This window comes from Phaseolus vulgaris, chromosome 7, assembly GCF_051622355.1.
Source record: "Phaseolus vulgaris cultivar YP4 chromosome 7, ASM5162235v1, whole genome shotgun sequence".
NCBI classification, from domain to species: domain Eukaryota; kingdom Viridiplantae; phylum Streptophyta; class Magnoliopsida; order Fabales; family Fabaceae; genus Phaseolus; species Phaseolus vulgaris.
Window position 1 is genome coordinate 41609174 of NC_143504.1, and position 15883 is coordinate 41625056.

General features: G+C 46.2%; 1 pseudogene; it reads left to right on the plus strand.

The window, feature by feature from the left end:
* Window positions 1–14437: 14437 nt before the first annotated feature.
* On the plus strand, window positions 14438–15377 carry LOC150025913 (uncharacterized; annotated as a pseudogene).
* The last annotated feature ends 506 nt before the right edge of the window (window positions 15378–15883 follow it).

Below are 15883 nucleotides of genomic sequence, written 5' to 3' on the forward strand. Positions count from 1 at the left end.
TCAAGTGGTTCATGAGGATGAAGAAGAAGACGATGAGGCGACTGAGGATGGCCTTATAACTAAGAGGAAGAGGGTGGCGCCTTTTTCACCACCTACTCCACCTCCTCCCCCAACATCAACACCACCTTCCACACCAGCTCCACCTCCAACACTGCTTCCTCCCCCAGCTCCCACATCGCCAGTCCAAGCAGTTCCCCTGGCATCTGCACTTCCTGTGGTTGAGGCTGCCGAGCCCAACTTTATGGAGAACCCCCCGAGCGCCTCCACGCCCTATGTATCAGCTGGAGGGGGTCCTCCTTCAAACACCTCAACCGCAGATGCTGCACCAGGCGGGGATGAAGGTGCTCACAACTCGCCTATCCTCATCACCGAATCCCCGTCGTCGCCACCACGCCAAGAAGCTCCCATTCAACAACCAACTCAAGAAGGTGGTGGCGAGAACCAACAACAAGCTCCCCTGGTGCTCCCACGGGCAAACCTCTCCCTTGAGGTAAAAAGGGTGTGGGAACCCTTCTCAGCGAAACTCAAGATGATGGCGGAGGACTTCCCCTCCATCATATCCAAAGCTGTGGAGAGTTCCAGCAAGAAGCTCCAGGATGACATCTCCGTGCTCCAAGAGGAAAATCGCACAATAAGGATTGAGGCGGAGAAGTTATCCTGCAATCTCATGCTCGCGGAGATCGATCACTCCCGAGTGGAGGATGCTATGAGCACCGAGCTTCGGGAGGCACGCAAGGAGGCCACCGATCTACGCCATAAGGTGCAGCTCTTAACTCAAGAGAAGATCGAGCTGGAGAGCAAGCTAGTCCCCTATCGCGTCAAAGTGGCTGACCTGGAGGCGTTGATCAAAGCAGATGCCGCCAAGGTAAAAAACCTCGAGAAAAGGTCAGCAGATCGGGAGGTCTTCTTGGGAAAAGTTGAAAAGGAGAGAGACGACACCATGGCCAAACTCGCCGAGGCCAAAGAGGAAAATGGGAAGGTCGCCGCAGAGCTGATCCAGGCGCAGGCGGAGAACAAGAAGGTTACTGAAGACCTTCTTCAAGCTCGGGAGGGAGCTGAAGAACTGAAGCAGCAGAATGAGGGGCTCAAGAAGCATATTGAAGAACTCGAGCTGAGCTCCGCCCAAATTCTCGCTGCTGGGTTCGAAGCCGCCTTGGAGCAGTTCGCCTGCCAATACCCCGATCTGGACCTCTCCATGGTGTCTCTCAACAACGAAGTGGTGGACGGGAAGATTCTTCCTTCTGAAGACTGACTGCTTCCCTCCATCTACGATTCCTGTGCTTTCTCCTTTAGATGTACTTACTTGTAATACACTTTCCCTTTCCTTGTACATGTATTCTGAACTGGTGTTACTTATGCTATGACATTTTCCGCTTCTTTTTATACTCTCTTCTTGTTAACTTTATCTTCCTTGCACAAATCTCTTTAGACAAATTAACTTAGTAACTTCGTAAGCGCAATTGCATACTATCCGCCTCGAACCATCAGCTTTCGAACAATAACACTCTAATCAACTTGTAACCTCAAGGTAACGGACCTTAGCGTGAAATCGCTCTTCAAATAACGAACTTCAACCCAACTAATGGCTTAAGACACAGCTCATCTGATCTGCCTTATCAAAACGGGTCTTGACTTTCTCGTCATTGCTTGAATTTCTCCTGGTCGCCAAAGACTCTTGGCGATATCAGCTTCCTCTTGCCTTCACAACTTGGCCATTGTTCCTTTATCTGGGGGTAGAGGCGCCTTTCGGATCCTTCTCTACCTCCCTGAGCTTCAGAACAAAAGACCGGGTGGCTAGGCGTTCTCTTCGAACCTACCTTAGCCACCCTCCAAACTTCTTCCATCCTTTACACCATACCTGAACTCGTTCGAGACGAGAAGGATTTTATCTTGCCTGAACTCGCTCATCGGCGAGAAGGTCTTTAACTCGCCTGAACTCGCTCATCGGCGAGAAGGTCCTTAACTCGCCTGAACTCGCTCATCGGCGAGAAGGTCTTTATCTCGTGCCTCTACACTGCCCCAGGGGTTACATCTTCTCTCCCCCAGAAACACTGAGGACTTTTTGCTGGTGCCTCTACATTGCCCCAGAGGCTACATCTTCTCTCCTCTGGAAGCACTGAGGACTTTTTACTGGTGCCTCTACATTGCCCCAGAGGCTACATCTTCTCTCCTCTGGGAGCACTAAGGACTTTTTACTCTTCCTCGCTTGCACTCGCTCGACGGCGAGGAGGTCTTTATCTCGCCTCAGGACGCGCGAGGACGTTGAGGTCTTTTAACTGGTGCCTCCGATCGCCGAAAGACGATGAGGACTTTAACTTTAACTGAGGCCGCCAATCGCCAAAAGACGATGGGGACTTAGAAACTTTTTAGAAAGCATGCAACATAACTTCAACTTGCCTTAAATCACATATAAGTGACAAGGTCTTTCTTCAAAACTTTCGGAAAACAATAAGCATGCAATCTAAAACACTTTAAACTTTGAAAACTCTTCTTTATTGGGCGGCCTCATTAAAAACCCTCCTTAGGGAAAAAAGAGTGCCCCCTCCAAACTGTTTTAACAGAAACATTGTAAAGCTCTTCGTGTTTGTTTTTACTTACAAAGTTCTTAACTGTAATATATCTTGAGGTGCGTGGCGTTCCAAGTGCGAGGAATCGCCCCTCCTTCCAATGTTTCTAAGCGGTAGGCGCCGTTCCTAAGCGCCTCGGTTATTCTGAACGGTCCCGTCCACTTAGGCGACAGCTTATTCTCCATCTCGTACTGGTGGGCCTTCCTCATCACCAGGTCGCCCTCTCTGAACTGTCTTGGCATCACCTTCGAGTTATATCTTCGTTCAATCCTTCTCTTCACCACCTCAGCTTTCAATCTCGCCTCCTCCCTGACCTCATCCAGCAAATCCAGATTCAGCCTTCTTTCCTCATTCGAGTCTTCCGCTACAAAGTTCTGGAATCTCGGCGAGCTCTCTTGGATTTCTACTGGAATCATTGCGTCGCATCCATAGACCAGGCTGAACGGGGTCTCATGGGTTCCTGACTGCTCGGTGGTGTGGTACGCCCAGACTATACGGGGTACCTCCTCAGCCCAACTTCCTTTGGCTTTCTCTAGCCTTCTCTTCAAACCTCTTAGCAACACCCGATTGGCTGACTCTACTTGGCCATTCGTCTGAGGGTGCTCGACGGATGCAAATACTTGTTGAATTCCCACTCCTTCGCACAGCTTCTTCAACAGGTGACTTGCAAACTGAGTCCCATTGTCCGACATCAGGCGCTTGGGCACACCAAACCGGCACACAATGTTCTTCCACACGAAACCCTCGATCTTGTGTGCGGTGATCTGGGCCACTGGTTCTGCTTCGATCCACTTGGTGAAATATTCAATCGCCACCACCAAGTACTTCATCTGCCTGATCGCCAGCGGGAATGGTCCCAGGATGTCGATTCCCCATGTATGAAACGGCCAAGGGCTGTAAATCGACTTCAACTCCTCGGGAGGCGCCCTGTGCCAATCGGCGTGCTGCTGGCATTGTTTGCAGCACTGCGCATACTTCTTGCAGTCTTCTCTCATTGTTGGCCAGTAGTAACTTGCACGGAGAGTCCTTGCGGCCAGAGCTCGACCCCCGACGTGGCTTCCGCATATCCCTTCATGGAGTTCTGCCATAATTCTTATACATTTCTCGCCGTGCACACATTCCAGGAGTGGGTGAGTGAACCCAAACCTATACAGCTCGCCATCAATCATTGTGAACTTGCTAGAATTCTTCTTTATCTTCCTAGCCTCCGTCGGATCCAGCGGGAGAAGGCCATCCGCCAGGCATCGCTTGTACTGCGTTACCTAGGTGTCTGGCTCTTGTGCAGCGCAAACCTGCATCATGTTCACCCTCTCTCCCCGACACGCTCTTATTCTTGGCGATCTCAAGGTTTCTTGAGTCAAAGACCTGTGACTCCTCGCCGCTTTCTCTGTCGATTTGCCTATCTGAAGAACCAGGTGATCTGCCACAAATGCTCTAGGCGTCTTCAGAGTTTCTTGAATCACCGTCCTCTGCCTACCCCCCTTGCCCGAACTGGCGAGCTTAGCTAGCAAGTCGGCTCGGGCATTCTGCTCCCTGGGCACATGCACCACTTCAAAGGAGACAAAGGAACTCTTCAATTCCTGCACATACTCCAGGTAAGCCGCCATTTGTGGATCTTTAGCCTGGAACTCGCCTGTTACTTGTCCCGTGACTAACAGCGAGTCACTCTTAGCCATCAGCACCCTGGCTCCCATCTCCTTAGCCAGCAAGATATCGGCGATCAGCGCCTCATATTCTGTTTGATTGTTGCTGGCCTTGAAGGCAAACCTCAAAGATTGTTCGATCAGCACGCCGTTGGGCCCCTCCAAGATGACCCCAGCACCGCTACCCTGCTGGTTTGACGATCCGTCCACTGAAAGCACCCAACGGAAGTCATTCCCTTCAACTCGTGTCGCTTCAGACGAGAGCTCGACCACGAAGTCCGCGAAGATCTGCCCCTTGATCGGACCTCGGGGCTCATACTTGATGTCGAACTCCGACAGCTCCACCGCCCACTTCACCATCCTCCCCGCAACATCGGGCTTCTTCAAGACCTTCTGGATGGGCAGGTCGGTCATCACCAGTATCGTGAAGCTATGGAAATAGTGGCGTAACCTCCTTGCCGAAAAGACTACTGCCAGTGCAGCCTTCTCCAGGGCCTGATATCTCGTTTCGGGGCCCTGCAGCACCTTACTAACAAAATAAATGGGCTTTTGAGCCTGATCTTGGTCCTGGGCGAGCACCGCACTCACCGCCCTCTCAGTTACAGCAAAATACAACCTGAGAGGGGTTCCCACCAGCGGTTTGCACAAAACCGGCGGGCTCGCCAGATACTCCTTAAGCTTGACGAAGGCTTCTTCACACTCCTTCATCCAGGCAAACTTGTTATTCCGCCTTAAACACTGGAAATATGGATGGCCCTTCTCTCCGCTAGCCAACACGAAGCGAGACAGGGCAGCCATCCGACCTATAAGCTGTTGTACTTCCTTCACAGTGGCCGGGCTCCTCATCGCCAAGATGGCAGCACACTTATCAGGGTTGGCTTCTATTCCTCTCTCAGTTAAGAGGAAACCCAAGAACTTTCCAGCCTCCACGCCAAAGATGCACTTCTCGGGATTCAGCTTCAATCTAAACTTGGCGATTGTAGTGAACAACTCCTCCAAGTCCGCAACGTGCTTGCTTTTCTCTGGCGAGGTCACGACCATGTCATCCACGTACGCTTGCACATTCCTTCCCAGCATTGGTGCAAGTACTCGATCCATCAACCTCTGGTACGTGGCCCCCGCGTTCTTCAGCCCAAAAGGCATCACCTTGTAGCAGTAGCACGATCTTTCGGTCATGAAGGCGATCTTCTCTTCATCCATGGGATGCATCTTGATCTGGTTGTACCCCGAGAAGGCATCCAGGAAACTCAACAACTTACACCCTGCAGCACTGTCCATCAGGGCGTCTATGCTTGGTAAAGGATACGAGTCCTTTGGGCAAGCCTTGTTCAGATCAGTGAAGTCGACGCACATGCGCCATCTCCCGTTGCTCTTCTTCACCAGCACAACATTAGCCAGCCACTCAGGGTACTGGACTTCCCTGATATGGCCTGCAGCGAGGAGCTTCTGGGTTTCGTCTCTAATCGCCTGCCTCCTCTCCTCGTTGAACTTCCTTCTCCTCTGTCGCACTGGTCTCACCTGGTTGTCCATCGCCAAATGATGGCACAAGAAGTCGGGATCGATCCCGGGCATGTCCGAAGCGGACCATGCAAATGCATCCAGATGCCGCTCTATCACCTTGGCGATCTGGTCCTGGAGCTCAACCTCCAGATATCTTCCCAGCTTGAAGATCTTTCCTCCGATCTCTCTTTCGAGCCACTACTCGACGGGTTTTGGCTTGGTTTCTCTGGCGATCACCGCCCTGGCGATTCCCAGCTCCCTCGCTTCCTCGGGGCGATTCCTCGCCTCTTCTTCCTCTAGATCGGGGTTCCCCTCCCCCAGCTCAGCATCCACCATCACCACGTCACTTCCGGCGGTCTCTTCTATCACCGTCGGTCTGGGCTTCACACCAGGAGGCGGGGTGGTTGTCACGTAACTCACCGACCTCTTGTTTTTCAGGCTATTCTCATAGCACTTCTTCGCTTCTTTCTGGTCGGATTTGATGGTGATTACCACCCCCTCCATAGACGGCAACTTCACCTTCATGTGCCGGGTCGACGGTATAGCGCCTATTCTGTTGAGCGTGGGTCTTCCCAGCAGAATGTTGTATGCTGAAGGAGCGTTCACGACAAGGTACTTGATTTTCTCTGTTCTCGAACCCGCCTCATCTGTAAACGTAGTCCTCAACTCAATGTACCCCCTGACCTCCATCTAGTCACCAACGAAACCATACAAACACCCTCCATAGGGCCTCAGTTGGTCAAGGGGTAGCTCCAACTGCGTGAAAGTCGGCCAGAACATCACGTCTGCCGAGCTTCCTTGGTCCACCAGAACCCTGTGGACCTTCCTTCCTGCTGTGATCAGCGAGATGACTATGGGGTCGTTGTCATGAGGCACAACGTCCCGAAGATCTTGCTTTGTGAACGTAATGTCCACATCCGGCGAGTGGTCTTCGAACATATCCATCGTCATCACAGACCTCACATACTTCTTCCTCTGTGACGCGGTGCATCCACCACCCGAGAAACCTCCTGCAATGGTGTGGATTTCCCCGTGGGTAGGCATCTCGTGCTGTTGAGCCTCACCACCTGCTGGTTGGGAGCTCGACGCGCCCCCCGTCCTTCTGTCCAGCAAGTAGTCGTTTAGGAACCCGCTCTTGACCAGATCGTCGAGCTGGTATCCTAAAGCCACACACGAATCCACGGTGTGGCCAAAGCCCTGGTGGAACTCACACCAGGCGTCTGGCTTTGGTCCCAGCACCTTGTCGCCCACCTTCTCGGGCGCCTTCAGCCTAGCTGATATATTGGGAATGGCGATCAGGTCCGCCAATCCCATGACAAACTTGTGCTTTGGTGGGCGATTGTACTCCCGGCGTGCTGGTTGAGGGCGCCCTGGGCCCCTGCCCTTGTTCTTCCTTGGATCATAAGGATGGCGAGTCCTCTGATCCCTCCTGGCCGCCGCTGTCTCTAGCACCCTCTGTGGCTGGATCCTGGTCTGGGCACGTGGCCTAGCGGGAGCCACGCTTCCCCTCTTCTCGGCGACCTCACTCTCATCGGCGATGTGGGCCACCGCAAGTCGCCTGACCTCAGCAAATGTGGCAGGGTGAGCCCTGATCAATGCCTCGCAGAATGGTCCCGGCAGCACGCCCTTCTTGAATGCGTAGACCAGCATCTCTTTGTCTTTGGCTGGCGAGCGGACCATCTACGCCCCAAAACGATTCAGGTAGTCCCTGAGGGACTCTCCCTGATACTGCCTTATGTCGAACAAATCATAAGACACCCTGGGCGGTGCCTTGTTCACGATGTACTACTCGACGAAGATCTTTGAAAACTGTTGGAAGTTGGTTATGTGACCCATAGGCAGGCTCACGAACCATTCCAGCGCCGTTCCCTGGAGGGTGCTCACAAACATCTTGCAGTACACGGCGTCTGATCCTCCTGACAGCATCATCTACGTATGGAACGTGGTGAGATGTGCCTCAGGATCCTCCACGCCGGTAAAAACAGCCTTCACAGGTACCACACTCGCAGGGATAGGCGTGTCGGTAATCGCCTGAGCGAAAGGCATAGGAAAAACGCGAGGCGGCGTTGACGGCGCGACCTCTTCAGCGACTGGACACCCTCGCTGCTCCTGAAGAGCTTGACGCAGTTCTTCAGTCACTCTGCTAAGCTCATCATTCCTGGCCCGAGAGGCGACCAGGTCCTCGTGCATTCTTGCCTGCTCTACACGCGAGGCTTCCACATTCGCCTGCAGCGAGCGCATGATTTCCACCATCTGCGCCATAGTCATGGCGCCTTCAGCAGCAACGGGCGCAACTGGACTTGAACGGTTGCTTCTCATTTTTCTCATGAAAACTTGACAAATCACAGACAGCAATGAACAACACCTTCTTCAGCGACGATCGATCGGTCAGAACTTCGCGAAACTTCGAAAGAAACCTCAAGAACACAACGAACCTTCACAGAAACCCGCAACTCCACCAAAAACCAAAGCTTCTTCCACGAAAATCCAAACGAGCCAAAGAACTCAGATCTCACCGATCAAAACTGGCGTAAGCAGCAAAAAACTTCACCTCACCGAACAAAAACCCAAACGAACGGTGGAAAACGCGAAATTACCGAACAGAACCTAGATGAACAGTGGACAATGGTTGCACCAGCACACAACCACACAGAAACTGCAGAAACCTTCAAGAACTTACGCTGTGGATGGGAACAGGTTTTACACGGCCCCACGGTGGGCGCCTGATGATCCTGCCTGTTGACCAAAACGCTGGAGCTTTGCCTCGTCAAACTTGGATCGACGTATGCGCCGTGTCAGCCTCCGTCCTTCACCGCGATCCACCTCAAGAACCTGCAAAAGACGAAACGACGCCGCTGCGGCCGATGGCGCTCCGACGCCCAAGTCAGCGACTGAACCACCAATTACTTAAGAGTAAAACTCAAGAACTCTAAGGAACCGTGACCAGTTCTCTCTCAGTATACTCAAGACTCGCAAGCGTAAAGAAGACAATCTGAACGTGCGTACCTCAGAAGTTCGTTGGAAACTCTTATATACCTGGACACTTTCTCTCTCCTGGCAGTTACACATCTGGACACGTGGCTCGCATCCAGCTGTACACGTGCCATCATCTGGAGCATCCTTGACTTGGGCGCTACTTCTGACTCTCCTTTGGCTAAGTTACTTATGCATGGTATACTCAGTGCATAGTTGCCTTGGAGCGTGATCTCTTCTGGGTGGCGAGTTCGGGTGCCTTCGTACACACCTTCCCTATGGTCTCGCCGGCCGCCTTCATGATCTGCACCGCCTGTTTCACCGTATATGCTCAAGTAAGCTGTCCCCCGACCTCATCCTCTGGCCAGCTGGGAAGTGTCTATCTTCCTTCATCTTCGGCGATGTCCTTGTTTCGGCGATCTCTAATCACTTGGTCGCCTGGGTTCACATCTGGCGACTTCATCTTCAACTTGGTGACCGCCGGTTTAGGCATGATGGAGATCAGAGCACGCCAACTTAATAACTGGCGACCACGCGAACCCCCCGACTTCCTCCCCTTCCGCCAGCCAGGTGCCCCATCCAACACGCCTATATAATAGTTCGGCGCCACGTCATTACTCCCGACTACCAGGGCGGTACAAAAAGAAACTAGACTCCCTCATTTGTCAAAAAGCTAGAGCAAAATGGTTCAAGTATGGGGATACGTGTACCAAGTTTTTTCACTCATCTTTGAGGTGGAGAAGACTCAGGAATGAGGTGAAAGGGGTTGAGGTGGGTGGTATCTGGTGCGAGGAACCTTGTACAGTGCGTCAAGAAGCCAAGAAACTTTTTGAAAACAAATTTACGGCTACGAAGGACTTTGGTGTTAGACTGGATATGGTTGATTTTAAGTCTCTATCCAAGTCTCTATCCAGGGAGGACAATATTTCCCTTACAGCTGCTTTTTCCGAGAGAGAGATTAGAGATGTGGTGTGGCTATGTGATGGTTCAAAAAGCCCAGGGCCAGATGGTTTTAATATGAACTTTATCAAGAATAGTTGGGGGGTTCTAAATGAAGACATAGTGGCAGCGGTGGCTTTTTTTCATGAAAATGGGCACATTCCAAAAGGTTGTAATGCCTCCTTCGTAACTCTTATACCCAAGGTAAAAGATCCGGTTAAGCTTGAGCAATACAGACCTATCTCCCTAGTAGGTGCAATTTATAAGATTATTTCGAAAGTTTTGGCGGGAAGGATGAAGAAAGTCATAGGCTCGGTCATTGATGAATGCCAATCGGCTTTCTTAAAGAATAGAGGGATTCTGGACAGTGTGCTCTTGGCCAACGAGGTGGTAGAGGATCTGAGGAGGGGTGGAAAGAGTGGTTTGTGTTTTAAGGTGGATTTTGAAAAAGCCTACGACTCAATCAGATGGGAGTTCTTATATGAAATGTTAATTAGGATGGGGTTCGACAATAGATGGGTCAGGTGGATCAAAGGCTGCCTGGAAAGCGCAACGGTGTCTGTGTTTGTCAATGGTAGCCCTACGGAGGAATTCAAGCCGTCAAGAGGGTTAAGGCAAGGCGATCCTTTAGCTCCTCTGTTGTTTTTAGTGGTTGCGGAAGGGCTGGCTGGCTGGTAAGGCAAGGTGTGAAGGCAAATCTCCTATCTGGGATAAAAGTAGGAAGAAAAGAGGTAGAAATTACCATCCTTCAGTACGCAGATGACACCCTTTTTCTATGCCAGGACTCCTTTAGTAATGTTATCACCTTGAAGTCTATTCTCAGGGGGTTTGAGCTAGCCTCAGGGTTGAAGGTTAACTTCCACAAGTCAAAACTAGTAGGCATAAATGTCTTGGAAAGCAAGTTGGACTGCTATGCAAAGAATCTGAACTGTGGCCAGATGGTTGTACCTTTCAACTATCTAGGCTTAGAAGTGGGGGGTAATCTGAGGAAGAAAAAATTCTGGGAACCTGTCCTAAACAAACTAAAGTCAAGACTTAGTGTGTGGAAAGGGAGGTTTCTCTCAACGGCAGGCAGACTGTGCTTATTTAAATCTGTGTTATTCGCTACACCGCTCTACTACCTGTCTCTCTTCAAAGCACCAGAGGTGGTCTGCAAAAGTATCATTAGTATTTAAAGGAGGTTTCTATGGGGGTGGGGAAAGGAGAAGAGGTCTATATCTTGGGTTAGCTGGAGAGACTTGTGCAGAACAAAAGAGGAAGGTGGTCTGGGAATCAGAGATATTCGGAAGTTCAATTATGCTCTTATGGCAAAGTGGATGTGGCGATACAGCTCTGACGAGAAAGGGAGGTGGAAGGAAGTGATTGAATCGAAGTATGGTCTGGGTATTAAAAGTGATTCTGTGCCTATTAAATACCAATCATGGTGGTGGAGAGATTTGACGAGAATATATAAGGAGGGAGGAGGAGACGGATGGTTCCAAGACGAAATTGGATGGAGAATAGGGAGTGGAGATAAAATTCGTTTCTGGGAGGATGTGTGGGTAGGAAACTCAAAGTTGAAATCTTTGTTCCCGAGATTATACTCCCTGTCGTTAAACCAAGGCCACAAGCTGGAAGAAGTGGGAGATTGGGATGGATCGGTATGGAGGTGGTCCTTAAGATGGAGGAGAGGTAGATTTGAGTGGGAAACCTCTTTAGAAGCTGAGCTGGAAGGCCTCATATCTAGGGCCAAAGTAAGAAAGGATGAAAAGGATGCGCTCGAATGAAGATGTGAGGCTAACGGGTGCTTCACAGTGAGCTCCGCGTACGAGTGCTTAGTCAGGGAGACTAGGGGACCTCAAATCGATGTATTCAAACACCTCTGGAAGACGAAGACGTTCCCCAATGTTATATTCACTGCCTGGAGGGTGTTGCTGAACAAAATCCCAACTAGGATGTGCTTGAGAAGGAGAGGGATCCCACTTGACACATATGTATGTGCCCTTTGTGAACTTAAGGAGGAGTCCTACCAACATCTCTTCCTGGAGTGCAAGGTTGCCAGCCGTGTATGGGATCTATGCCTCAGATGGATTGGAATTCTCTACGTCCAACATAACGACGTTAGGAACCATTTTGAGAGTTTTATATCGACCCACGACAGTAATAAACAAAATCAGATCTGGAGAGGGGTTTGGGCTACCATCATACGGTGCTTGTGGAATCATAGGAATTCAGTAGTTTTTAATCAAAGTGTTGTGGATGCGGAAGAAGTCTTTCAACAGGCCTAGATAAAGTCATGGTTATGGTTAAAACATAAAGGAAATAAGTTTACCTACTCTTTATCTGATTGGGTGTTGAACCCAATGATTTGCATTAGTAGTTATAAGTAGTTTCTGTGCTGCAGTGGAAGGTTTAAAGTTTGTTGGTTGGTGGCGGAATAGAGAAAGGAAAGGGAGATCTTGCTGGAAGAATGAGTTGAGGTCCGAGGAAGGTGCTGTTTCGAGCTGAGACCGGGTAGATAAAGCGGAGTTCTCCAGTTGTGAGTAGTCGGTGGTCGCCGAAGTTATGCAAGGTCAACATGATCGCCGGACGATGAAACGACGATCTCCACGCGTGTGTAGTCGGTGGTCGTCGAAGGTATACAAAGGTCAACATGATCGCCGGTCGTTGAAGCGGCGTTCTCCATAGGTCAACATGATCGCCGATCGATGAAGCGGCGTTCTCCATATGTGTGTAGGTGGTGGTCGCCGAAGCTATATAAGGTCAACATGATCGTCGGTCGATGAAATGGCGATCTCCATGCGTACGTAGTCGGTGGTCGTCGAAGTTAGGCCAACCTGATCGCCGGTCGATGAAACGAAGATCTCCATGCGTGCGTAGTCGGTGGTCGCCGAAGGTATGCAAAGGTCAACATGATCGCCGGTTGATGAAGCGGCGCTCTCCATAGGTCAACATGATCGCCGATCGACGAAGCGGCGTTCTGTCAACAAGATCGCCGGTCGAGGAAGCGGCGTTCTCCATATGTGTGTAGTCGGTGGTCGCCGAAGTTATGCAACGTGCATGGGTAAATCGTCGCTTGGCGAGGTGAATGTAGGTGGCCTCGGTTATGGGTGTTTTGGTAAAGTTGAATGATGCTTTGAGGTGTGCGTAAGGATGGAATAGATTCTACGATGGTTAGAGTAGTAAAATGTGTGGAGCTATAATCTGGTGTAGCTGGAACTAGGTGGTGAATACATATGGGAGCCGAGTAGACGCAGAACAAGCTGGAGCTGCAGAAGAGGTCCCGATCATGTAGAGCTACGGTGATAACAAGGATTCATTCCCCTTGCGACTCTGGATGCGGAAACTCTTCCTATGCCAAGGCTTTTGCTGATCATTACAGTGTTTCATGTTTGGGATAGCATCGTTGTTAGTTAGTTTAGTGCCATCAGGTTATGCTTTTTAGCAAGATGGGATTAAGAATTATTTTATTATGTTGTTGTCTAGCTTTTATTGAAAACGTGGTGAAACCCACGTATGTAGGGCCTTGCTGTGAGGTTCATCTGCTGCAGGTTTGGAAGCCTAAATTACATGGGGTTCCACATGTGGCGGATGGGTTTTTGTATAAGGGTTGGGACATTCCTGAAATATCCCTATTAATTTATTTATTCTTTGTTGATAAAAAAAAAAAAAAAAACTAAGTCTCTATTGAGGTAAGCGTGTTATTGCTTTTTTGTTTTTACATTGATTGCTCTAGAAGAAGAGAAATTAAGTCTCTGGAGAGGTAGGTAAACGTGTTAATGCTTTTTGTTTTATATTGATTGTGCACTGGTCAATCTTAATGATTTTTTTGTTTTCCATTGAATGCATCACTGCCAATTCTCACAGCACAGTCTTAATGTTTTTTTTTTTTTAAATATCACATGTACGTGGTGTGTTACTACTTTTTTGTTTATATTAATTGTGTACTGTCCAATGCTAATGCTTTTTTGTTTTCCAATGAATGCATACATATGTCAATTCTGAGGACACGGTCTTAATGATTTTTCTTTTCTATAGAATGTACAATGTCAATTCTACATATTTGAATTTAAAATTCTTTTATTGAATTTTTAATATTTTCAAATAATTTACATATAATTTATTATATAATTTTTATTTTCTATTCAATTCAATGAGCACTGTAATTCTAAACAAAGTTTTCATTTACAGGAACTTTGAATTTAATTTTTAATATTTTAAAATAATTTAAATATAATCTATTATATAATTTTATAATATTATATATATATATATATATATATATATATTCTTATATAATTTAAATATTTTATTTTTAAATTACTAACATCAAAATAATTTTTTTATATTTTAAATATTCACTTAATTTTTTTTAAAAAATAATATTTTATAAAGATAAATTGAACTTTATACTTAAAAAAATATTAAAGATAATTTATTTCATAATAATTATATTAAAAAGAAAAATATAAAATAACCTTATATAAATAACATAATAATTGAATATTTTTTAGAAATATAAAATATATTATAATTAATATTTAATTTATTATATTTATTTAGTAAATTTTTTTATTTTAAATTTAATTTTATTATATCAAAGATGATCATACTTTTAATAATAATTATGTTGAAATTAAAAATATAAAATAACCTTAAATAGCATAATAATTGAAAACTATTTTCAAAATATATAATATATTATATTATAATTAATTTTTAATTTCTTACATATTTTATTTTTTATATTCATAATTTGATTTCTATTAAATGAATTTATTTGATTTCTATAGGTAAATCTTTTATATTTAATTTATTTTGTTATAGGAGATTAAGATGAATATACCTAATCAAGCTACCGAACAAGAAGATAAAACAAAACCTTTGTGGAGATATGTTTTAAAGGAAAAGCTTCTGGTGGTGGAAATAATATGATCAAGTGTAACTTGTATTCTTACACTCGAGTAAGAGCTCATTTGTTAAAAATTACAAGGAGATGAGTTAGAATTTGTCCAAATGTGGCCCCGTTAAAACTTATTGAGTTTAAAAAATTAGACAAAGAAGCATCATTGAAAATAGAATATTAAAAAAAAATATTCCTCTACCTCATGTATCTGATAAAGAAGATCAGACAAACAATGATCTTAACCCAAAACTCAAAGGTTCTTTACAAGTTGTTTTCAATATTCAAGCGAGGGATACTCTTAATTGTGAAGTTGCGAGAATGTTTTATTCTTCAGGACTACCATTTCATTTAGCAAGAAGTCCTTATTATAGGAGTGCATTTTCTTATGCAGCTAATACTTTTAATCTTAGTGCATATGTACCACCAACATATAATAAATTGAGAAGTCATTTACTTTCAAAGAAAAGAAGTCATGTAAAAAACCTTCTGCAACCTATAAGATACTCATGGAATCAAAAAGGTGTAACAATTGTTAGTGATGGGGGAGTGATCATCAAAGAATACCACTTATAAATTTTATAGTTATCACTGAGTGTGGACCAATTTTTTTTAAGTCAGTAGATGAGTATGGTGAAATAAAGGACAAAGATTTTATTACTAAACACATGAGATATGCAATTATGGAGGTTGGGCCGAGAAATGTGGTACAAATTGTAACTGATGATGCATCTGTATGTAAGGTAGCGAGTATGCTCATAGAATTAGAATTTCCTTAAATCTATTGGACTCCTTTGTGTAGTGCACACCTTAAATCTTGCATTGAAAAATATATGTGCTATAAAAAATACCGAAAAAAATAGTGATACTTGATCTCACAAATTGCTGATGATGCTACATTTATTAAAACCTTTATTATGGGGCACTCTATGAGATTATGTTCAATAACTTCTACTCATTGAAGTTGCTTTATGTTGCTTTATGTTGCTTCAACATGATTTGCTTCAACCATGGTCATGCTAAAAAGGTTTAGAAGTTTGAAGAAAGAAATCCAAAAGATGGTTATTAGTGATGAATGGTCTTCTTACAAAGAGGATAATGTGGATAATGCACAATTTGTGAAAGAAACTTTGTTGACTCATAATTAGTGGATGAAGGTTGATTACATACTTGCTTTTATTGCCCCTATTTATGATGTTCTAAAAAAAACAAATACGGATGATTGAAAATGTGAGAAAAGTCATATACCAACATGAAAGAAATATCGAAGTTGAACATTCATAATTTTTTAGGGTAGTAAACTTAATATTAATTGATCGTTAGGAGTAACACATCTCTTCATTATCTTACTCATTCTTTAAATCTAAGGTAATACAATA